The sequence below is a fragment of the Mytilus californianus genome, unplaced genomic scaffold, assembly GCF_021869535.1.
Source record: "Mytilus californianus isolate M0D057914Y unplaced genomic scaffold, xbMytCali1.0.p SCAF_21, whole genome shotgun sequence".
Classification (NCBI taxonomy): Eukaryota; Metazoa; Mollusca; class Bivalvia; order Mytilida; family Mytilidae; genus Mytilus; species Mytilus californianus.
In genome coordinates this window covers 3,243,580-3,268,729 of record NW_026262670.1, presented here as the reverse complement: position 1 = coordinate 3,268,729, position 25,150 = coordinate 3,243,580, and the positions used below count along the sequence as shown (strand labels likewise).

Genomic DNA, 25,150 nt, shown 5'->3' with positions numbered 1-25,150 from the left:
TTGAACTCTTTTGAAAAGCTGGTTCATTTGCAAAAATTACCACATCTCTTAATTTAAATAAGACAGCAAACTTAAATCAATACATGATTGATTGATTGTTGGTTGCTTAACGTCTAGTGGCAAATATTTCATGCATATTCAGGACGATAAATCAATACATGTCATTCAATTCTTCTTGAAATGACTAACAGGAATATATATGGTTAAGGGTGGGGATCTCGACCGTTTAAAATTTCTCAAAAGGGGGAGGTGACCCCCAGGGGACTCACCCTTTATTTCATTTGATTTGTTTTATTGTCTCATACAAGAATATATATGGTTTAGGAGTGGGGATCTCGACCGTTTACAAGTTCTCAAAAAGGAGGGGGTGGGGGTTACCCCCATTGACTTCCCCTATATTTAATTTGATTTGTTTTATCATCCCATACAAGAATATTTATGGTTTAGGGGTGGGGATCTCAACCATTTACAAATGTTCTCAAACAGGAGGGGGTGGGATGACCCCCAGGGACTCGCCCTATATTTCATTTAATTTTTTTTATTGTCCCATACATGAATATATATGGTTTAGGATTGGGAACCTCGACCGTTTACACGTTGTATATATAAGGGGGTGGGTTGACCCCCGTGGACTTCCCCTATATTTCGTTTGATTTGTTTAATTGTCCCATACAAGAATATTTATAGTTTAGGGGGGGGGGGGGAACCTCGACCGTTTACACGTTGTATATATAAGGGGGTGGGGTGACCCCCGTGGACTTCCCCTATATTTCATTTGATTTGTTTAATTGTCCCATACAAGAATATTTATGGTTTAGGGGTGGGAACCTCGACCGTTTACACGTTGCATAAATAAGTGGGTGGGTTGACCCCCCTTGGACTTCCCTTATATTTCATTTGATTTGTTTTATTGTTCCATACAAGAATATTTATGGTTTAGGGGTGGGGATCTCGACCGTTTACAAGTTCTCAAACAGAAGGGGGTGGGGTGACCCCAGGGACTCCCCCAATATTTCATTTGATTTATTTTATTGTCTCATACAAGAATATATATGGTTTAAGGGTGGGGATCTCGACTGTTTACAAGATAAAAGCACATTCTCAAATTGAAGTGGGTGGGGGTGACCCATAGGGACTCATCCTATATTTTATTTGATTTGTTTTATTGTCCTGTGATCATTTCTGAAGACCGTGTGTGTCTATCACTTACTGTTTTCGAGTTATAGTCATTTGAAAATTTAATAAATCTTGCAAAAAATGTTCTCCGCTGGGCACAGCTTGATACGACCGCAGAGGTTGAACCCTGAACAGTTGGGGCAAGTATGGACATAACATTGAAGCTTGATACAGCACTGAATTTGGATTGTGATTAAATATTTTACACAGCATAGGTTTCTGACACAGAATGAATATGGTCTAAGAACTTAAATTTTTTTAATTTACATATTCAAACCATATCATTATTATTTGATTTTACATATAAATCAGAAATAACCAATTTAAAATGAAAAATTTTAATGAAACCCCACCACCCCCCCCTCCCAATGTTTTGAACCCCCTTATGATTCATCACCCCCAAACTCAATCCCAGCCTTCCCTTTGTGGTATGGTACCTTGCAGTACAATTTCAGATAGATCCATACACTTGAACACAAGTTATTGTCATGAAACTAGAAAAATGCTTGTTTTTGGCCCCTTTTTGGCCCCTTATTCCTAAACGTTTTTGGCAATTACCCCCAAACTCAATTCCAGCTTTCCCTTTGTGATATGGAACCTTGTAGTACAATTTCAGAAAGATCCATACACTTACACACAAGTTATTGTCATGAAACTAGAAAAATGCTTTTTATTTGCCCCTTTTTTGCCCCTAATTCCTAAAATTTGGAGGCAATTACCCCCAAAACCAATCCCAGCATTCTCTTTCTGATATGGAACCTTGTTGTACAATGTCAGAGAGATCCATACACTAAGTCTGGAAGTTACAAAAATGCTTATTTTTGGCTCCTAATTCCTAAACTGTTGGAACCATAACCCCATCAAACAAAATCAATCCCCACCTTCCTTTTGTGGTATTGAACCTTATGGTAAAATTTCATAGAGATCCATTCACTTAAACTAAAGTTAGAGTGCGAAAACCAATGTGTCTTCGGACGACGACGACGACGACGACAATGTCATACCAATATACGACCACAAAATTTTTTTGCGGTCGTATAAAAAAATTATAGTCCGATTTTGTGAGGCCAATTGTATGTTATAGGCCGAGTTGTTATGGGCCGAGATATGAGGATACTTTCAATACACTCGGGCTTTTACGTCTTTAATAAACATTTGTAAATATCGTAAAAATGGTGCCAGAAAATGTTCATTCATGAGAATTTTTTAAACACGGTATTTATTTTCTCTTCGATCGGAGGACGCGGGAGACCCGTGACACCGGGATTATTGTACTCCCGTCAGGAGGTTCACATATATGGATTAAACGCATGTCTAGGGATTCCCGTAGGAAAACATACAGATAACATAAACAGTGACAGTTCAAAGTATGCATAATTTATAGAGGTCACACCTAATACCATTCGCAAATGTAAAAATTGAAAAGATTACGACATTCTTAACAATAAGAATTCTTTAATTTCATGAATAAATGTAAAAAAAAAAAAACCAACACACACCTCGAAATAAAAATCAGGCCCTCATAATTTTCAATTAATTAAACGTAGAAACTGCTGCCTCGTTTTGATGTGTATTGATTTTATCTTCCGTGCAGGGCAGATCCGCGAAGTAGTTTTTGTGATACCCATTTTCAAAATAAAGTTGGATCCACTTGAATTGTCGGTGAACCTTCAGTCCAATTTTTAATTAATTTTCTTTAAGCTGTAAGTTTATCAAAATAGAAGTAACTCAAAAAAATTTCAAAAGCGTCTTTATTTAATTTGTATTCAAACACTAGTACTACATTATCTAGGGGTAGAACACACATCCTATATTTAGATAGTCGAGTTTGAGGCCGATGCCATAGGAAAGTTTATTGCTATAGCAAGCTATAGCAAACTTTCCAAAAAATCGCACCTGCTCTATCTCAAAAAGATTTTTACAGTGTAGTGTACTACTATTGGGACAAATAATATCAAAATTATAGAAAAGTCTACCAGCTCTAACTCAAAATATTGACAATTCTATGTTAAGGGGGTCTAAAATTCAGTTCGACAGCTTCAGACATACTAGTTTTTGACCTTTTTGAACTGGACCAAATCACTACTTAACATAAAGATTCAGCACCCAAATTTTTTTAATAATTTTATGTAATTTCATCCCTTAACTTAATATTTCATGCATAAAATATGAAGAAATAAATTTGGAAAGTGTATGAACAAAATTTGCAAGTTATACACTGTCCACACTAGGGACTATAATTGTAGACAACGAAAATCTAAGGACGATAACTGTGTCCTCGGACCAATTGACTGATTGCCTCCCATATTTTCTTCTTTCAGAGCTCCAGATAAGCTGCGTATTTGCGTGATCACGCAATAAAAATAATTAAAAACCCAATGCAATTGACCATTGCAGCGTTCTAAAACCCAATACATTCAAAAGAAAACCCTATTATATGCCAAACCATGAGTTCTTTACGCTTTTATTCGCTATCGTTTGCGTTATTTACCCTTATCTTTTACATAGTCGTGCGTAAATCTATTTTTATAATATTTATAATTGGAAATGTCCTTTCGCACGTGTTGATGAAAACATTTCGATCTTCTCTGCGTTTATCCAATTAGGGTTTGTCAAGTTGTTATAATCTTTTCGAATTGCTCGGGTTTTATCATAACACACAATGAATTAAAACGAAAGTAAATGTCCGGTAAAAGTATTGAATGGTTTCAGCTTCTTTTTGATAGCTGAGGGATTACTATGATGATAACAAGACTCAGCTAGTGTTTTTATGAAGAGTTCATCGAACGCACGGGCGTGTTTGCGTGCCTTTACGAGAACATTGTTAGAACAAACACGGGGTTTCGTCAATAAACTCAGCATGCTCAGTTGGAACAATGTAAGGCCAAATTAATTATGACATCATATGTAGCTGGAAAGCATCGGAACCAAAAGTTCTAATAACAATTATAAGGAAAAACTTAACCCAGATTTATTTAAATTAAAATAAACAAAAACATTCAAGTATAATTGAATATATATTATTTTGTCATTTTAGTAGACCGAATTATCTGTCGTTCAAAAGCTTTTTTTTTTATGGTGCTTTTGTGACAAAAGCACCATAAAAAAAAGCTTTTGAACGACAGATAATTCGGTCTATTATTTTAGTTGATGAGTGAACACACATATCCGTTTTTACGTCAATGTAGCTTGGTCCTTTCTTTGGTTTTGGTCTAATTGTATGCTTAAGATAGTTGTCTAATTGGCAAGTGCAGTGAAATATTGTCATTTAATTAATTGATGTTGCCGGATTATTTGTAAATTTAAAATGAATCATTAAACCACCCTATCATGAACCTGGTCAAGGTTTTTGGGGGTATGTCTTCAATCTGGGAACTACTTTTTTTTAAGTAGTTCTGGCAATTAGGTGGTAGGAGTGGCAACACTATCTTACAGCACCTTATGTTCACATATAATATTACAAAAAAATCTAAACACGTAGCTATACCTACTCCAACTAAACTGTAGGGTGATCATATGTGATCTAGAAAGGTAATTAGTTACTGCCCAACTAGTGACACCAGCTGCAGTTTATATAAGTTGTGAGAAAATACAAAACTGGCAGAACGGTTAAAACCGGACACAAATTTAACCTACAATTGCTCGTCAGTGTATAAACCAAATAAAACAGCTATCGCATATACAAAGAAAGAAACATATTTAAGATGGATGAACATCTCGGTTTGATAAAATGCGATTATAAAATGTCTAAATATTCAATATTGTGTTGATGAAAAAACCCAATACATTAAGGGGCTTGGTGGTGAAAAACCCAATTTGATATTTGTTAGAGGGGTGAATTGGAATTGATGATGCAATTAAAAAACTTTATCACCCAATTACATTAAAAAATGGTGGGTAAAAACCCCAATTTGTGAATTCTTATCTGGAGCTCTGTTCTTTACTTGGAGCATAAATTGGAATCTATAGTTCTTGACAACAATTTGCATTTTAAGCTAAGAAAAAGTTAAATAAAATATAAAATATTTTAAATCTCACTTATCTTAACTCTATGAAATGTTACCTTGTGCATTTTTGTCGTCAGCTTCATTGAGTTTTGTTACAACAAGATAAATTGCACCTGAGGACAAAAAGGTTTGATGTGTGTGGTAAAATTCTTCATCTCCTGCAAAATCCCATAGCAATAATGTGGCATACTCCTCTTTGTCATGTAAATCAACATTAGATTTAAGCATGGTTTCAATATCCAATTTTGCCTGTTTTAATGATTGGTTTCGTTGCTGCGAGGTTACTGGAGGTTCAACTTGAGATTCAGTGGTTACTTGAAGTATTCTTTTTTTAGGCTGCTGGCTTACTGTTTCTGATTCTTTTGATTCCTCAATACGCTTGTACAGAATGGTTATGAGGGTGTTTTCCCTAACAACTTCATGTGTTACTTCTTGTACTGATGCTTCAATTGTTCCTTTGTATTGTTTCAAGAGTCTTGCATGAATTTCAGTTTCTTTATTGGTTCCTATCATTAGAAAATTATAATAATATTAAAGAAATACTAAGTAAGATCCTATCATAAAATATGCAATAAACAGTTACAAAATAAATGTTGTCCATCAATTTTTTTTCCAACCCTTAGCTAGTTCTACAAAAATACTCATGAACAGTTATCACAATTGAAAAGGGAGTTTCTTCAGTTGGTTGTAATATTGATATAACAGATTTGACAAAAACCACAAAACTTGATGCATATTCTACACATACCTTATTATTAATATGTTGCTAAATAAAGTAAAGATATTCATCAAAATAAATTAAAAAAAAAGCATGCATTAAGAATCATTATATAACCTTAGAAAATAAAACTTAAATCATCATGAGATGATGTGGTTAACATATAATTTTGAAGGCAAACAGTGAGTTGTAATTGTTTACACCCTCATCCTTTGGTCTTTGTTGGAAAGCTGTCTTATGGGCAATCATAACACATTTTATATCAATGTCTCTACATGTTAAAACAGCATTAGCTACCAAATCCACATAAACTGGATTGATTTGGAACTTTGATTTATACCATATTTAAGAGTATATCAGAAGTACAATGATTTCACTGAAAACAACAGAAAACGCACACAATGTTCATAAAGTATCAACATTTTTACGACTGGAAAACATCTATTATCCGTCAACATCAGCTCTAAAAATAGGCATATAAAAAAAGGCAATTTAAATAGATGAATATAAATAAGACATGAAAAAGTGTTATAAGAGGGGATGGACAGGAGGTAAGGGGGGCGGGAACCGGGAGTAAGGGGGCATGAACCGGGAGCGAGCGGGGCGGGAACATGAAGAAATCGAGGAAACAGGGAAACCAATTCAGTGCTGTATTAAACAAAAATCTTACACGATAAAAGGTGTTGTTATTCTTTAAGACCATCTTATTGGGTTTGGAGATTATTTGCAGAAGATTGCATGCGAAAAGATCGTTTCCAGACTTTCCGTATTGTCTGTACAGTATTGTATCTGTGTCTGTATCCAACGGGAAGGTCTAAAAACCAGGACAGTTATTTTTGATACGTTTGTATCTGTAACTTTCGTTTTACTCAACATGTTATTAAAATATAAACTGTATGATTATAAGTAAAAAAAAAATGCAAGACAGTTAAATTTTAAGAAAAATATGGCGGAAAATGCTGAGAAAAGTTTACTTACAATTAAAATAATTTCTCCAAAACAACTGTCTGGCATAAAATTTTTGTACTTTTATAATGTTTAGGGAATAATCATTTCAAAAATTTATAATTTAATATTTTTTTTGTCTTTTAAGGTAAAAAAATCTGCCAGGACAGTAGCCTATTACATTAGAAGTTTTGTTGAAATTGGCTCAAATTCAAAATATAACGTTGCATATCTTCTTCAAAATGAATGTCTGGTAAGCAAACTTTTGTTCATTGGAAAGTTTAAGATATAAGCTTTATGAAAATATAAAATATTATGGACTTTCATTTTGTTAACACAAAAAAAAAATCTGCTAGGACAGTAGCCTATTACATTAAATTTCTGCATAAATGGCGTAAAAAAATAAAGCAATTTTTAACTATAAATGAAATAGTTTCTTTAATACAATTTTCTGGTATATACTATTTAATATTATTATAAAATTACAGACACAATCATAAAAAAAATCAAGAAATTGAATACTTTTCACTTTTAAAGTAAAAACAAATTTGCCAGGACAGTAGCTTATTATATCTTAACTTGTGAAGAAATTTGTTTCAAATCGAAATACAAAGTTCAATATCTTCTTAAAAATAATTGTCTGGAATGCAATTGTTATTTCTTTTTAAAGTTTTCATGATCAGTTCTACATTCAGGAATATGGAAATCAATCTATGTATTTATATATAAATTTTTCAGTACAGTATATATTTACGTAGATTATTACATTTAGATTTTAAAGTTATCTTTATTTTTTATTGGTGCATCTTGTCATTGTCAATCCTCTGGTATGGTATGCTAGATACTCGTGCGCATGTGATGATGTTCATGTCCATTGAGGATCATTGAGATCAACCCCTTCACCAGCAAGGACTGGTTGGAGAAACGGAGGTATGTTCACAGTTCTAGATTTTCTTGTGTGAAGGGAGAAAGGAGGCATATCTGAACGAAATGATAAGTTAAAGGAGGGAAGCGGAAGTCTAGGGGAGGGAAGCGGGAGTCAGGGGGGAGGGAAGTGGGAATTGAATACCCCCTGTCAAAGGTCAAAACATAGGGCTGTGCAGTATATTTTCAACATTTATATGCCACAAACTTCTAAGAGTTTAAACTTATACTAAAATTCTGAACTACCCCTACCTTTACTTTGGGTCTTCTTCAGAATTCATTTTTCACCGCTACCATGTGTTTTTATACATTTTTGTAACATTCCCAAGTTATTTCTCTAAGAGATGAAACATAGAGATTATATCTTGGAACCAGTACGTAAACAAAACAAAATAGCTATGAATATTATATATCTCCCCAAAAGAGGCGTGGCTTGTGAACCAGCTGTCATGGCTGTATTTACAAAGTGCAACCTGTAATACCTATGCTTTGAAAACTAAAAGATAGTCCTCAAACAACCCAAAAGTATTGCTGAATAATAAGTCATGTAAACTAGAAATCAAAAACATTATAAATACTTTCTTAATAATAGAGAAACATTTGTGTTTAAGCTTATACATCATACCATCTAATTTATTCCATATGCCATCATCAGACATTGCTTTGCATTTTATTGTGTGGATTTCTATTCCATTTGTACTAGTTACATCTGTATTCTCTTCAGAGAACAATCTTTTAATCAATGAGGTTTTTCCTGCACCTTTCTTCCCAACTATTACTAAACGTATGTCTCTCTTTTTCTCAGATCCTGACTCAAGTAATTTGAGGTACAAATCAATAGATCTTTTGTCAGCCATTAATTTTATTTCAGTTGGAACCATATCACCTGCAACTATATTTTTTCATAAAGAGTTTTTCTATAAAGTAGAAGATCATAACTTTACTCTCTTTAATTAAGTATAAAAATATAACTATTTTGTGTGCCTGTTTTCACTGTATGTTAATATTTAATATTCAATTGCATTACATGTATGTTATTATAGTTTTGTTTGACAGACAACAGTCATGAGACATTCCAAAATTATATTTTATTTATTTACCAATAAAATTCATTTTTTCATGACTGCATGTGCTTCCTTTGAGAACATCAGAACAATGCATAGGAAAACTAATGAAAAGCTTGATATGAACTGCTATATCATGATTGTAGCATAAACATCTCATTATCAAAATTGAATCCTTCTTTTGTCATTTTACAGTGTTGTAAAAGCATTGATCGTTTGTACATTTGTAGTACGAAATGTGCTTCAGTTGTCGCTTTAATACCCACATAGAAATATACAGAAAGAAGCTATGGAAATATACTTGAAGAATCAACTCGCTATGATGCCAGAGTCTGTGCACAATTGTCTCGAATTAAAGAACCTTTGTGAGCACGCTCACATACCCCACGCCCCAAAATTGTCACTGGGCAAACAAAATCTCACCAGATTCCTAAAACTCATAACTCCTACAAAAATCAACTGATAAAAATTTCCTGTGCATATGCACATATACATAGTATGTCCTAACTATCTACAAAGTTTCATAAAATTCTGGTGTGTGGTTTCAGAGGAGTTGCGATGATAAACTCTTACAGTAGTATATTTAGGCCAACATTCTAAGTTCACACAGGCATAACTCCTAGAAAAACAAGAGTGCACACACTGAAATGTCTTGCCTCATTTACTGAAAATTGATTTAATGTTGATACTCCTAAATATAAAGCTTTACTACAAGTATCACATAAAATTACGATAATAAAAGAAAATGAGGTCAAGGTCAGATAAACCAAACAAGAAATACATCATGTACATGTACACCTCACAATCATTCCATACACGAAATATAATTGACCTATTGCTTATAGTTTCTAAGAAATAAACTTAACGAGGAAAACGTAGCATTGACCAGTGAACGATGAAAATGAAGTCAAGGTCAGATGAACCATCCAAGTACACCTTACAGGCAATCTATGTATTACATACAGTTGACATATTGCTTATAGTTTCTAAGAAACAAACTTAAGCATGAAAACTTAATATTGACCAATGAACCATGAAAATGAGGTCACAGTCAGATGATACCTGCAAGACAGACATATACCTTACAATCATTCCATACACCAAATATAGTTGACCTATTGCTTGAAATATCCTAGAAAAAAACTTAACAATGAAAACTTAACATTGACCAATGAACCATAACAAGAGGCTCTCAAGAGCCTGAATCGCCCACCTGTAAATTTTTGATTAAATCTTTCATCAATGATTATTTTTGCTTTTCAATATATATTAATAAGTGGCTTAAAAATGCCATTTAAATGTTCTTTGTATCTGTCATATTTTCTTCAAATGCAAAAAAAAAAAGCATTTTATCCCTTTGTTCAATTTTAGCCATAATGGCTATGTTTCTTGACGAACAAGGAAATAAAATGTAGAAATTTAAACTAGATACTCTAAACCCATTCAGCCCAAGTTTGGCTGAATTGATTCAGCAGTTTCAAAAGAGAAGATTTTTTTTAAGTAAGCAAACTAGAGGAACAAATTATGAAAAATTGTCTTTAAAGGGCAATAACTCCTTAAGGAGTCAATTGACAATTTTGGTCATATAGAACTTATTTGTAGATCTTACTTTGTTGAACATTATTGCTGTTTACAGTTTATCTCTATCATCAATAATATTAAAGATAATATCCAAAAACTGCAAAATTTCCTTAAAATTACCAATTTAGTTGCAGCAACCCAACAATTGGTTGTTCGATTTGTCTGGAAACAATTATAAACTAGATACCCTACGGAACATTCAGTTTAAGTTTGAAGGTATTTGGCCCAGAAGTTTCACAGGAGAAGATTCATGAAATAGTTTACGACGACAGATGACGATGACGGAAGCCAAGTGATGGCATAAGCTCACATGAGCTAAAAAGGAGGTCATCGTCAAATGATACCTGCCAGACAGATATATACACCTTACAATCATTCAATACACCAAATATAGTTGACCTATTGCTTATAGTTTAAGATAAATTGCTTTGCTGAGCGCAGCTGGATACGAGCGCAGATGTCCAACCCTGAAAAGTTGCAGCCAAATGGACACATTATTCGCGCTTGATACAGATCTGAATTTGGATTGTAATTAAATATTTGACACATGATAGGTTTCTGACACAGAATAAGTCTAGTCAAAGAACTTAAAATTGGTTATATGATTTGAATTTATATTCAATTTTTTGCTTTTGTGCAATACACTATGCTGTTGTGAATTGCCCCACCCCCCCTCCCCCTCCCCCCAAAAAAAGTTTACCCGTTTTTTTTTTCTTTTGTTCAAAACACTATGCTATGCTGTTGAATATTAACCCCCCCCCCCCTCCCCCACAAAAAAAAAATATTTGAAGAAATTTTCTTTTTAATTTTTGAAATCTGAAATGAGAAAAATTATAGCCCCCCCCCCCCCCCCCCACTAATTCTTATTAACCCCCCCCCCCCCAAATTTTTTCAACTCCCCTTTTACCTTATTCCAAAAATAATCTCAATTCAAATTTCTGATGGAGTTTGCAACCATAACTACTCATTTAAATACATCATAAAATATCAAAATATAAAATGACATACAGTCATGGTTAAAATTAATATTAATTAATAGTAACTTCTAAAAATAAATTTACAGCTAATCATCTCAAGTCAATCATCATTTCTTAATATATAATTTGCAAGCAGTGTAAGGAAGGTAATCAAACATATAAACAACAGTATTCTTTGAATGGATTGGATAACCTCCCTTACACTGCTTTTAAATTGTCGAAATTGTCCTTTAACCATAAAAACCCTTGTTTTGCCCCTAATTGCTAAAAGGTTTGAGCCGTGACCTCCCATAACCATCCCTTTGTTGTATGGAAACTTTTGTATCATTTCAGAGAGATTCATACACTTAAACACAAGTTATTGTCTGGAAACTGCAAAAATGCTTATTTGGGCCCTTTTTTGGGCCCCTAATTCCTAAACCTTTGGGACCATAACCCCCAAAATCAATCCCAACCTTTCTTTTGTGGTTATAAACCTTGTGTTGAAATTTTATTGATTTCTATTTACTTATACTAAAGTTATTATCCGGAAACCATCTGTCTTCGGACGACGACAACATGATACCAATATACGACCAAAAAATTTTTAATTTTTGCGGTCGTATAAAAAACAGATCAAAACACAAACTCTTAAATTTCACCACTAAACCATGAAAATGAGGTCATAGTCAGATGACACCTGCCAGTTGGACATGTACACTTTACAATCATTCTATACACAACTAGGATTTCCTAGATATGTACTAAAAAATCATGATCTCCTGAACAACACACACTTAAAAGTCTTGATCTCTTGATTGTGTGGTTTCAAAGGAGCTGCAATGACAAACTACTGTTTAGTATATTATGGCAAAAATGTTAAGTTCAAAGCGAAGGGGCATAACTCCTATAAAAAATGGAATTATAATTTTCTGTCTATATGTTTGTCCTTATTATCTACAAAGTTTCATGAAATTATGTTGTGTAATTTCAGAGGAGTTGCGATAACAAACTGTTGCAGTAGTATATTGAGGCCAATAAGTGCAAAGGGGCATAACTCATAGAAAAAAAAAATGAATCATAATTTCCTGTCGATATGCACGTCTACATAGTTTGTCCTTATTATATATAAAGTTTCATAAATGAGGCCAAATAAAATAGAATGTGTAGTTCCAGTTACATCAATAAAAAGTTAGGGTAGGTAGGTAGGGATTTGTTTTTATGTTTTTTTTTTAAATTGAGTCTATGGGAGCACCATTCTGACTTTAACAGTAATTAATGAAAAATGACAAAAAAATCTTTAGGGTAGGCTATTATTAAGACTAAAAAGAAGGGTAGGTAACTGGAACCACACATATATTTTTATTTGGCCTGACGGACGGATGGATGGAATGACAGACGGACGGACGGACGGACAGATGGACGGGTCAAAAACATTATACCCGACGCAAAAATTGCGCGAGGTATAAATATAAAATTTATTTGTGCAAGGCTTAGAAACAAGTAGGATGCGAGGCTTCGCAGAGCATTTGTTATCCTGTTTCGAGCTGAGTCCAGATAAATTTTATATTTCGAGACTATGAATAGTTTTCATGGTTATTCTTTATATATATATGATAGATTTGAGATATAAGACCTTTTTATCTATGTACATACATACGTAATGAGATTGTCTGACTGTATTTATTAGATGTCTTTGTTCAATATAAATAATTTGTTGGTATTGACCAGGAGATGTGTGAGAACAATATCTTGCAAAAAATGTGCTCCGCTTGAAGCAGCTTGATACGACCACAATGGTCTAACCCTGAACAGTTGGTGCAAGTATGGACACAACATTCAAGCTTGATACAGTTTTGAATTTGAATTGTGATTAAATATTTGACACAGCATAGGTTATTGATACAGAATGAATGTGGTCTCAGAATTTAAAAATTTGAAAATGGACATTATCCTTTTATGGTTTAATATCAAAAATCTAAATACGTGTTTAGATTCAGCAATCAAAAATCTAATGATATATATATATATAGTTTAAAAAGTAGAAGTGAATTGAAAATGAATTAAGAGGTGAAATAAGATAGAAATATTTTATCTGTATTTTTTAGCATGTATCAACCTGTTAAAAAGAGGGGGTGGTGGGGTAACTGCTATCTGTAATAGCACTATACATTGAATTTTGGGAACTGTGGTTTATTGGATTTTAATTCTTATTTAATAGTTGGCATTAAATAATAATTACAATATGTTTTTTTTTTTGGTAGAATTATTTAAAAAAGTGGTATCATAGGATGACATAATTGCAGTGATTTTTTAAAGTCGATTAGCTTTAAACAATCAAAACAACTTTACGGAGAAACATAGTTATTTTTGGTGTAGTTGGGGAGGTCTGCTTTGTATTATTAAATTTGTGTCATTTCCTTTTGAACATGTAATGATGAATATTGTTCTCTTCTGTATACTGTAAAATATCATAAATCAATCGAGTGTTATCCCCTATATAATGCTTAATGGTCCAACATCTAAAATGTAATTCCAATGATTAGATTCAGCATATAAAATAAATGTGGATTGTGTCCATGGGACACAGATGATGCCCCCGCTTGCATATCATATAAAGATATAAAGGGTCATAACTCAAGAACGGTAAAAGTGACACCACCCAATTTCAAACTTGATCTGTATTAAGTGGTAATAAGCATTGTTTATAAGTTTCATAACATGTGGTTGAGGCAAACTAAAGTTAAAGAACGGAACTGAAAAATTCAGCAATTTATGTTTATAAATCAATCCCATCCTTCCTTTTGTGGTATTAAACCTTGTGTTTAAATTCTATAGAATTTCATTCACTTATACTAAAGTTATTGTCCGGAAACCAAATGTCTTTGGACAACAACGACGACGTGATAGCAATATATGAACTCAAATTTATTGCGGTCATATAAAAATATGCTAAAACCAGTAATGAGTAAGATGAGAATTTTTGCTCCATGCATGTCAATGGGAATTTGAGGCGAACAAAAAAGTGCTGCTTCTTTGCTTTTTTTGTTTTTTCAAGTGTGTATTTATTTTGTGTCATTGATACCCCATATCCTGTCTTTTCCATTATGAATGGGGAATTTTAGTTGGCCTTATACTGGCTCATCATTTAATAATAAATAGACATTTTTCAACAAACAGTTATTTTTGTTAATTCTTTACAGCAATAAAATGCATGTGAGATATCTTTAGTGTTCATCTCAACAAAGAAGAGGCTATTTATTATACATACATCATTGTATATAAGAGCTTGAATCGTTACCTGGAAAAAATATGGCAATTTGATAATTACGCTTTTCCTTTTTCACAATAAAAAAAATGTCTTTTGGTGATAGTTTGCTTCTATTTTTAAAAACATACAACATTTGGTGAGCAATAAAATTAATTCAAAGGGAATAATTTACATCCTTGATTCATATAAGGCCTCTCTACCTTTAGTCTTCACAATATTAAAATGATATTTGTAGATTTCAATTAGCTGTTTCAAGTCTGTTTTAATTTCCCTATATTCATTACCAATGTGTATCAAACTTGGTTTCAAGGAAGCGGAGAGAGAAGATAAACAAATTTAACATGATAGAATGCTCTTTCATTTAAAGCATTTCTATTGTTTTAATGCTTATAAAATGACTTTACAAAATATTTTCCGTCTGTAATTTTGTATGCCAACAAGTACCATACAAAGACTAGATTATGTGTTATACAAACAGCTGTGCACTTGGTAACTGAAAATTTCAAAGTCAATTGTTTCCACCGCCGTCCAGAACAGATATTCATCTCTTTTTTACATTTTTTATCAGATAAATTTTAGCATGTAAAAGAACAGTGTGACTTCATATTGTGATGAAGACTTCGATGTTCAACTTGATAAATTTACAGTACAGCAACTTGCTAATCCAAAATAGGAAAACTTGATACTATTATAAAATCTTATATGACATCCTTTTCAAGAAACAATCCTTTGAGTCTAAATACCTCACAAAACATGTGGTAATAAAAAATCACAATTTGCTTGACAGTGTTGTAGAGACCTAAAAACATGTATAATCCTATTAGATCTATAGTACAGGACAACGTTCCATTTATACTCCTGCATTGCACTTTTTTTATCTGACCGAGGGCAATAATTAAAACAATTTTTTAAGGGGGTTCTATAAAACTTTTTATAAAAATCTTAAAAGAAATGTAGGCTTGAAAGCAATTACAATACAATTTTCCATATAATTAATATTTCCAAGGGGCACAACTCTTTTAAAATAGTTGATCAGCACTAATTTTCAAATTTGTACGAAACACTGCTGATATAATCTTCGAAATCAGTTTGATAAAACCTTGCAAGAATTGTACACATGACAGCACTTACAATGCATTTTTCCATACAATTATTATTTCCAAGGGGCATTTCTCTTTCAAAAATTGTTGATCGGTACTGATTTTCAAACTCGTTTGAAACATTGCTTATATAAACCTTCCAACAAGTTTGATAAAGATCTTACAAGAATTGGACACATAAGAGTGCTTACAATGCATTTGTATAACTCTTTCTAGATCTTAAATAGTTGATCTGCATTGATTTTCAAACACACGGGAGACATCGCTGATATAAACCTTTGATATAATTTTAACAAAAATCTAGTAAGAATTGTACATGTGAAAGCGCTTACATTAGACTGGATGGATTGACTGTGGCCTGGTATTTCTATGTCCCCCGCAACAGGTCACGTACAGGAAAAAAAAACGCCATGGTATATATTTTCCCAGATGAAAACCCTTCCTCAATATTTGACCCATTCTCATTAGGAAAATGAAAACATGACATGAAGTGTTTAATTGCTGTTAGATAAAACCCTTTAAATAGTTATCTAACTTAAGTATGTATTTTTTTTTTAACATATAACTAGAACACATCTGTGGCATCGCAGGTCCCTGACTGAATTACAGTACCTACGCCTTATTTTGAGCCTGGATTTTTAGTATTTGTATTGTCATTTGATAAAGTCATGCTGATTATAAGGTGTACAGTTTTCTCAGCTTTCAAAATTATTCTGTTTGAATCCGTCCTGGCTTTCTTATTACAACTGGAAACTACTTGTAGATATATTTATTTGGTCAATGATTGAATTTAGTATAGTCAATCCCTGTACAATGACGAAGTTCAGGTGTGATTATGACAAGTGTATATAGCAAATCCCAAATACACTTTTTGGTGGTGCACCTGACAGAGGCGGAACATACAGATTAGGTACCAGGTACTATTGATATCGGTATCGACTTCGACCTGGAACTTGTTAATTATGGGTAAAATTAATTATGTGGAAAACAAAAGGGCCTGCAATGGTGTAATGTTTGATCAACACCATTGTCCTATATTAGTTATAACCATAAAGTTGAATTCTTTGATTCGTCGTTTTTATGTCATGCTGGCTGACTAGTTGGACCTCATTATTTTAGTAGTATAGATATAACATAAGTTATACTCGTCCTGGATAAGACATAAAGATTAATCATTGGCAAAAAGTCTGTTATAAATTACTGTACAGAATTTATAATTTCACATATGAAAACTACATATTATCTTGAGATTTTATGGCTGTAATTAGGTCAAAAGTAGAATCCTTATATAAACAAGCATTCTGTGAGTATTGCCTGGCAATACATAGCCCCCTACCGGTTAAAAATTCATTGTACTGGAACAAAATGCTAACTTGATCTATAACTTGTCATGGTGTAAACTATATAACAAATATCAAGTCAATATTTTCAAGCATGACGAAAAAAAAATGTGGCAAATTGATTATTTGAGTGAATTTTCTAAGGCCAAGGACCATAACTCTACACAAAATCATCAGACCAGAACAAAATTCGAACTTGATCTGTAACTTGTCATGATAAAACTATATACCAATTATCAAATCAGTATCTTTAATTAGGCATGAAGAATTAAAGTGAGGAAAACTGATTATTTGAGTGAATTTTCGAAATCCGAGGACCATGATAACTCTGCACAAAATTATTAGACCGGACCAAAATTGAACTTGATCTGTAACTTGTCATGATAAAACTATATACCAATCATCAAATCAATATCTTCAAGCATGACAAATAAAAGTGCGGAAAACTGATTATTTGAGTGAATTTTCTAAGTTCAAGGACCATAACTCTGCACAAAATCGTCGGACCGGAACAAATTTCTAACTTGATCCATAACTTGTTGTGATAAAACAATACACCAAATATCAAATCAATATCTTCAAGCAGAAAGAAAAAAAGTGTGGAAAACTGATTTGCCGGACAGACAGAGACAGACAGACAGACGGACGGACGGAGGCAAACCTAAAGTTCCCTTCGACTTCGTCGGTAGGGGACTAATTAAAGGGGTTAAAATTACAAAAAAACTTTATTGAAATTATTGAGCACTCACAAATATGTTTAACCCCACCACATTCTTTATGTGCCTGTCCCAAGTCAGGAGCCTGTAGTTCAGTAGTTGTCGTTGGTTCATGTCGGTCATATTTGTTTTTAGTAAATTGTTTTTTTTATAAATTTTGCCGTCGGTTTTCTTAATTGAATTGTTTAATTTTTTTTATGTTGGGTTCTTTTTATAGCCGACTCTACGGTATGAGTTTTTCTCATTGTTGAAGGTCATACGGCTGTCTTTAATTGCTTACACCCACTTCATTTGATGGATAGTTGTCTCATTGGCAATCATACCTCATGTCCTTATTCTTATATAATAGCTTGGATGTACTTCACAGTTTTGCGGATATTCAACATATTATCTGTGAGAAGAAGAACGCTAGTCTAGCCTTTTCAAAAGGGCATTTTATTTCTCCAAGCTATAGTGTACCTTTGTACATTGGGATAAATTTTAGGGGCATTAACTCCAAAACAAGGTAACAGATTTTTCTCTATTTTAGGGTAGATAAATCTTGTTGTGCTGATCCTTTTTTGCAATTTACATTTTCAACATAGTTCCTATAATTTTCACAATAACAACCAACAACTGCTAAAAATGGGGCAATAACTTTAAACAGGCAGTTACATTTTTCCTTCCACAATTTTCAGGGTGGATACATTTTGTCATGCAAAATGCCAAAAAAGAAAATTAACATTACTCATTGTTACTAGACAATAACACTAAAACAGTTGAACAATTATTTTCAAAATTTTCAGGATAAATAGAATGATCTAAAACTTGTTGCGCTGTCCATGTTTACCCACTTAGTTCTTCTCTAATTGCTATAGTTTTAAAGATATTAGCCAAATTTGTACTTTGACCTCTTTGTTGAATTTTTAGACACAACAGCCATGTTGGTTGATAAACCTGGACGTAAATCATGAACATTAAAGCTTAAATCCAATGATGAAAGTTTGCCTTTAATGCATTGAGCAGTTTCAGAGCAAAAGATTTTTGAAAACAGTTTACAGACCATAGACGAGTGACGGTCGAAAAATGGAAGCAAAGTGATGTTGGAAGAAGCTAAAAAGGGTCTTTCGGCCAGGTGAGCTAAAAATGGGAAACAAATTAAAGAAACTTTATATTTAGAGGATAAACTTGATGAACTTTCAACAACAGAACTAGAAAAGAAAACCAGAAGTTCCTAAAATTAAATAATGGTGTGAGTGTCCTTTATACCTACTGACAAATTCATTAGATGACGTACAAATTTTAGACTTCTCAAGCACTCCTGATGAATATTAATCAAGGCAATCGCTTCATACACAATTAATTCATTGTTTGCAATATTGTATTTTTTTTTTGTTTATTTAAATTGACATATAATTCAGTGTTCTTGTTAATGGGGCGTACACAAGGCTTAACATTACCGTTTGTCTGATTATTTACATTATTTCTAAAGAGTTGCATAAAGTAATTATCAATTTAAGTACATTGTTTTTGGAATCATTCAATAATTAATTGGTTTGGCTTCTTTGACAACTGTATTGCTGGTAAACGTACTTAAAAATCAAGTATTTGCAAACATATAGTAAACAGGAGACATGTACGCCCTACAATCATTCCATTAACCAAATATAGTTAACATTAGTTTTCTGATAGTATCTGCGAAATAAACCTTACCAAGAAAACTAAACTTTGACTAATGAACCATGAAAACGAGGTCATTATAAAATTAAAGAACCTTAGTGAGCGCGCTCACATACCCCACGTCCCCACATTGTCACTGGAGAAATAAAATAACTGTAAGAAAAAAAAATTTCAAAGGAGTTGCGATGACAAACTGTTGCAGTATATAGTATATTGAAACAAATAAGTTCAAAGGGGTGTAACTCCTAGAAAAAAAATTGAATCATAATTTCCTGTCGATATGCACATCTACATAGTATGTCCTTATTATTTACAAAGTTTCATGAAATTCTGTTGTGTGGTTTAAGAGGAGTTGCGATAAAAAAACTCTTGCAGAAGTATATTGAAGCAAATAAGTTCAAAGGGGTGTAACTCCTAGAAAAAAAAATTGAATCATAATTTCCTATCGATATGCACATCTACGTATATAGTATGTCCTTATGATCTACAAAGTTTCATGAAATTCTGTTGTGTGGTTTCAGAAGAGTTGCAATGACAAACTGTTGCAGTAGTATATTGAAGCAAATAAGTTCAAAGGGGCGTAAATCCTGGAAAAAAAATTGAATCGTAATTTCCTGTCCATATGCACATCTACGTAGTATGTCCTTATTATCTGAAAAGGTTTCATGAAATTCTGTTGTGTGGTTTGAGAGGAGTTGCAATGACAAAAGGTTGCAGTAGTATATATTGGGCAAATAAGTTCAAAGGGGCGTTAATCCTGGAAAAAAATTGAATCGTAATTTCCTGTCGATATGCACATCTACGTAGTACAGGGGTTTTTCTGGGTATTTTGGGAAAAAGGACCCTGGCCAGTTTGGGGAATTTTTTCACACTCTTTTCAATGAAATTGGGAAAACAGCAAATATACCAGATTTGAGTTTTAGTGTGTTTAGGTCATTAAAAGTTATCTTTTATTGTGAAAATAAAGTAAGAAACTTCCAGAAATTTACTGGCCCTTCAAAATTGAGAAGAAATTACCTCTTGGAATTGTAGTTATATGTTTACACTATAAAAACATCTACATGTAATATCAACATTTATTAATGATTAGGAAAATTACTGTCACATTTTATTGGATTTTGACATGAAAATTTGTGAACTAAAAGTAATTTTGAGTTTCTGTATAAAATATTTCCTGCTTTTTCTTTTTTTTTCCATATATCTTTTGGTTTTCAATTCGAGTGTTTATATTTCATCATCATAGATGTATTTTGTCACCTGCCTGGAATTATTATTTTTTTTATTGTATTTGATCGGCAAACCCGGAATTACCCTTATCTGCCCCCGGAATCTGACCCGGTATTGTAATTGTCTTCATTTCCTGTTTAAGGCATCCATTGTTTTTCAATGTTGTTTTTGTCAGTCATATACGATTTTACTCAGATTTACACATTACTTGTTGGCGATTTTCGGCATAAAGCTAGCGGTTGAACAAAATGAACATCGCTGTCATGAATATTAAAGATGAAAATAAATTTTGAGATCGTTTGGGAATTTTGCTCCCAAAATTGGGAAAAAATGTAGGGTATTTGCCATTGGGAATGGGTCCGAATACCGGACCCTGTGGAATGCTAGAAAAATCCATTTAGTATGTCCTTATTATCTGAAAAGGTTTCATGAAATTTTGTTGTGTGGTTTGAGAGGAGTTGCAATGACAAGAAACAGGACTAACGGACTGAAGGACTGACGGACAGACAGGTCAAAAACATTATACCCTCGGCAACTCGTTGCGTGGGTTATAATTAAGGAGATGTGGTACGATTGCCATTGAGACAACTATCCATCAGAATTTAAATAAGTGGACTTAAGCAATTATAGGTCATTGCAAGGCCTGCAATGATGAGAAAAACCCTCACCATATTTAATCGTATACTGACAATTCAGAAATCATTGCGAGTTTTTTTTTTTTATAATGAGACTGAGTGAGAATTGCAATAATATTAACCTGCATTTTGATATCTGATACATATATCTGTATATTTATCGAACATTTCAGTTCAATCTTCAATAAAATGCTCAACTAGGCACAAGCTATATATGACCGCAGAGGTCGAACCCTGAACAGTTGAGGCAAGTATGGACACAACATTTAAGCTTAAAACAGCTCTGAATTTGGATTGTGATTGAATATTTGACAGTCAGACACAACATAGGTTTGTGACACAAAATGAATGTGGTCAAAGAACTGAAAAATTTGAAATTGGACATTTACCTTTTATGGTCCAATTTCCCAAATCTAAGAACATGGTAAGAATCAGCATATCAAAGAACCCCAAGAATTCATTTTTAATGAAATCAAACAAAAGTTTAAATTAGGACTCTTTGAACCTCAATGTGGACCAATTTGATAAAGTAACCCAGAATCCAAAATCTAAATACAGGGTTAGATTCAGCATTTCAAAGAACCCCATAAATTCATTTTTTGTTGAAAATCAAACAAAGTTTAATTTTGGACCCTGATTAGATCAACTTGAAAACTGGTACCAAAAATCCAATATTTAAATACAGGTTTAGATTCAGCATTTCAAAGAACCCTGTATATATTCAATTTATGTTGAAATCAAACACAGTTTAATGTTGGACCCTGATTTGGACTAACTTGAAAACTGGGCACAAAATCAAAAATCCAAATACATGTTTATTAATAGATTGTTTTGATTTTTGGTGTTTTAACGCCACTTTTAAGCATCGCTTTTGGGCTATTTCGTGGCGGCCAGTTTTTATTGGTGGAGGAAGCCGGAGTGCCCGGAGAAACCACGACCTTCGATAGGAAAACTGACAATCCTAGTCAATTAAGATTGGAGTCGAGTGCACCTGCACCTGTAACATTCCATTCAGTGCACCTCTAGAAGAAGCATTTGTATGTATTTCCCATAGGGTCTTATGTTAAAGGAAGTCCCCCCATTGACGGCCATCATGGATGAAGGATCAGCTTCAAAGTAACAAAACTTAGTCAGCACCTCATAAGGAACATTCATGCCATGTTTGGTTTCAATCCATTCAGTATGTGGTTCTCTAAAAGAAGACATTTGTATGTATTGTCCATAGGGTCCTTTGTTAAACATTGTCCCCATCTGGCAGCCATCATGGATGAAGGATCAGCTTCAAAGTAACAACACTTGGTCAGCACCTCAAAAGGAACATGCATATGCCATGTTTGGTTTCATTGCATTCAGTGGTTCTCTTAAAGAAGACATTTGTATGTATTTCCCATAGGGTCCTATGTTAAACTAAGTCCCCCGCTGGCTGCCATCTTGGATGATGGATCAGCTTCAAAGTAACAACATTTGGTCAGCACCTCATAAGGAACATTCTTGCCATGTTTGGTTTCATTCCATTCAGTGGTTCTCTAAAAGAAGACGTTTGTATGTATTTCCCATAGGGTCCCATGTTAAACTGAGTCCCCCATTGGCAGCCATCTTGGATTATGGATCGACTTCAAAGTAACAACACTCGGTCAGCACCTCATAAGGAACATTCATGCCATGTTTGGTTTCATTCCAATTCAGTGGTTCTCTAAAAGAAGACATTTATATGTATTTCTCATAGGGTCCCATGTTAAACTAAGTCCCCTGCAGGCGGCCATCTTGTTATTATGGATCGGCTTCAAAGTAACAACACTCGGTCAGCACCTCATAAGAAACATTCATGCCATGTTTGGTTTCATTCCATTCCAGGCATGGGGCGAATTACATTGCAATGTAATGCATTATATTACAATTACTTTGACCAAACCATGCATTATACTACAATTACAATTACATGCATTTATCAAAGTAATGCATTATATTACAATTACTTTTGCAAAGTAATGCCTTGAATTACACATTACGTTTGAAAATTTTATTAGTGAATAGAAAAATTAAACATTTTGAAAAACAACTAGAAGTCACAAAAGATTCTAGCATATGCAGTAACTGTTCCATGAATTGAATATAAGTATACATGTAAAAAGTCTATTTAATTTGACTTTTACAATTTTTAATTATTTTAACTTAATGTTGACTTTTATAAATATTTTTTTTGTTGTTTTTTTTTAAATTTTAAACGAAATATTTAATTACTGTGAATTACTTCCCTAATTATAAAATAAACATAGACCTTAATTAATGAACAATTGTCTAAATGGTGAAAATATTGATTGTTAAACAAACTAATTAGTGTTTTATAACAAAGTTTAATTATCTTTTATTTAAGCAAAACAAAGATATTCTTTGATCTTATGACAACAATACAACTATGCTTTTCAAATATCAATCTTTTTATGCAGGAAAATGTATGAAATAAGATGAAATAAAGAAATATTCTAATGATTAACATATTCTTAGTTAATCAAGAAATCTTAAATTTGGTTTAGTTAAAACCTCCAACAATATTTTAAAGATGTAGTATGTGAAAAAAGTAATGACATGTAATGCCATGTAATGCATGAAATTACACATTCCATTCAGTGGTTCTCTAAAAGAAGACATTTGTATGTATTTCCCATAGGGTCCTATGTTTAACTAAGTCCCCGGCTGGCGGCCATCTTGGATGATGGATCCGCTACAAAGTAACTACACTTGGTCAGCACCTCATAAGGAACGTTCATGCCATGTTTGGTTTCATTCCATTCAGTGGTTCTCTAGAAGAAGTTCAAAATGTAAAAAGGTAACGCCGACGACGGACGACGGACGCCAAGTGATGAGAAAAGCTCACTTGGCCCTTCGGGCCAGGTGAGCTAAAAAGGGGGGGAGGGGAGGGGAGGTGGAGGATGGTGGACCTTGGTTGATAAATTAAGATAAGATGCATGTATACATCATGATACCTGCAAAGTTTGAGGCTATAATTAGTTCATTTTGTTCATTTTACTATTTCAGTGGCATGGAACCCCTAAAACAATGACGCGTACCATTTTGACAAAAACTTTCCAGTTATATCATGTCGCGACTAACATTTTGGTCAAATTTTTTTTATACGCTTACGGTTTACGTGTTACAAAAACACACAGAAAAGTGGAAAGACCTAATAAATCTATAAATGTAGAGCTTGATTAACTATTTAATATCCCAACCCTCCAATTGTGGAATGGAACCTTGTGCTTAAATTTCTTACACATCCATACACTTATACTAAAGTTATTGTCTTTAAACTAATTTATTTTCCATGAACCAGTGATGTATACCACAAAAATAGTTCTCTAAAATTGATTTGGTGTTTTATCTATTTTCAACTATGACCCGAATTAAAATTTCTGTTAATTTTCCAATAACGTCTCTGAATTTAGATTCTGAGCAAATATGTAATAAAAGCATAGTTTCTGACACAGACATGACAGAATGAATGTGGTATAAGTTCTTAAATAATTTCAAAATTAGACATTTACCAATTATGGTCCATTATTCAAATTCTAAATACATGGTTGGATTCAGCATATCAAATAACCACATTGTTTCATTTTTTTGTTAAAATCAAACTAAGTTTTATTTTGGATACTTTGGACCTTTATGGGGTCCAGTTTGAAAAACAAGCCCAAAATCAAAAATTTTAAACACTGTTAGATTGCACACATTAAAGAACACCAATGATTTATTTTTTGAAGAAATCAAACAGTCTAATTTTGGACCCAAATTTGGACCAACTTTGAAAACCAAGCACAAAATCAAAAAATTTAA

The 25,150-nt window shown here is 33.1% G+C and overlaps 1 non-coding gene across 50 annotated transcripts in view; it reads right to left on the bottom strand.

Moving 5' to 3' along the window:
* Positions 1 to 25,150, bottom strand: part of LOC127731838 (uncharacterized) — a 112,618-nt gene that overhangs the window by 39,936 nt on the left and 47,532 nt on the right. For 49 of the 50 annotated variants that reach the window (XR_007995798.1, XR_007995791.1, XR_007995795.1 and 46 more), the window contains exons 5-6: positions 8,396 to 8,662; positions 5,240 to 5,689 (exon numbers count right to left, since the gene is read on the bottom strand). This is a non-coding gene — a transcript (uncharacterized LOC127731838). The remainder of the gene's footprint in view (positions 1 to 5,239; positions 5,690 to 8,395; positions 8,663 to 25,150) is intronic. The other variant, XR_007995836.1, reaches the window with a different exon arrangement.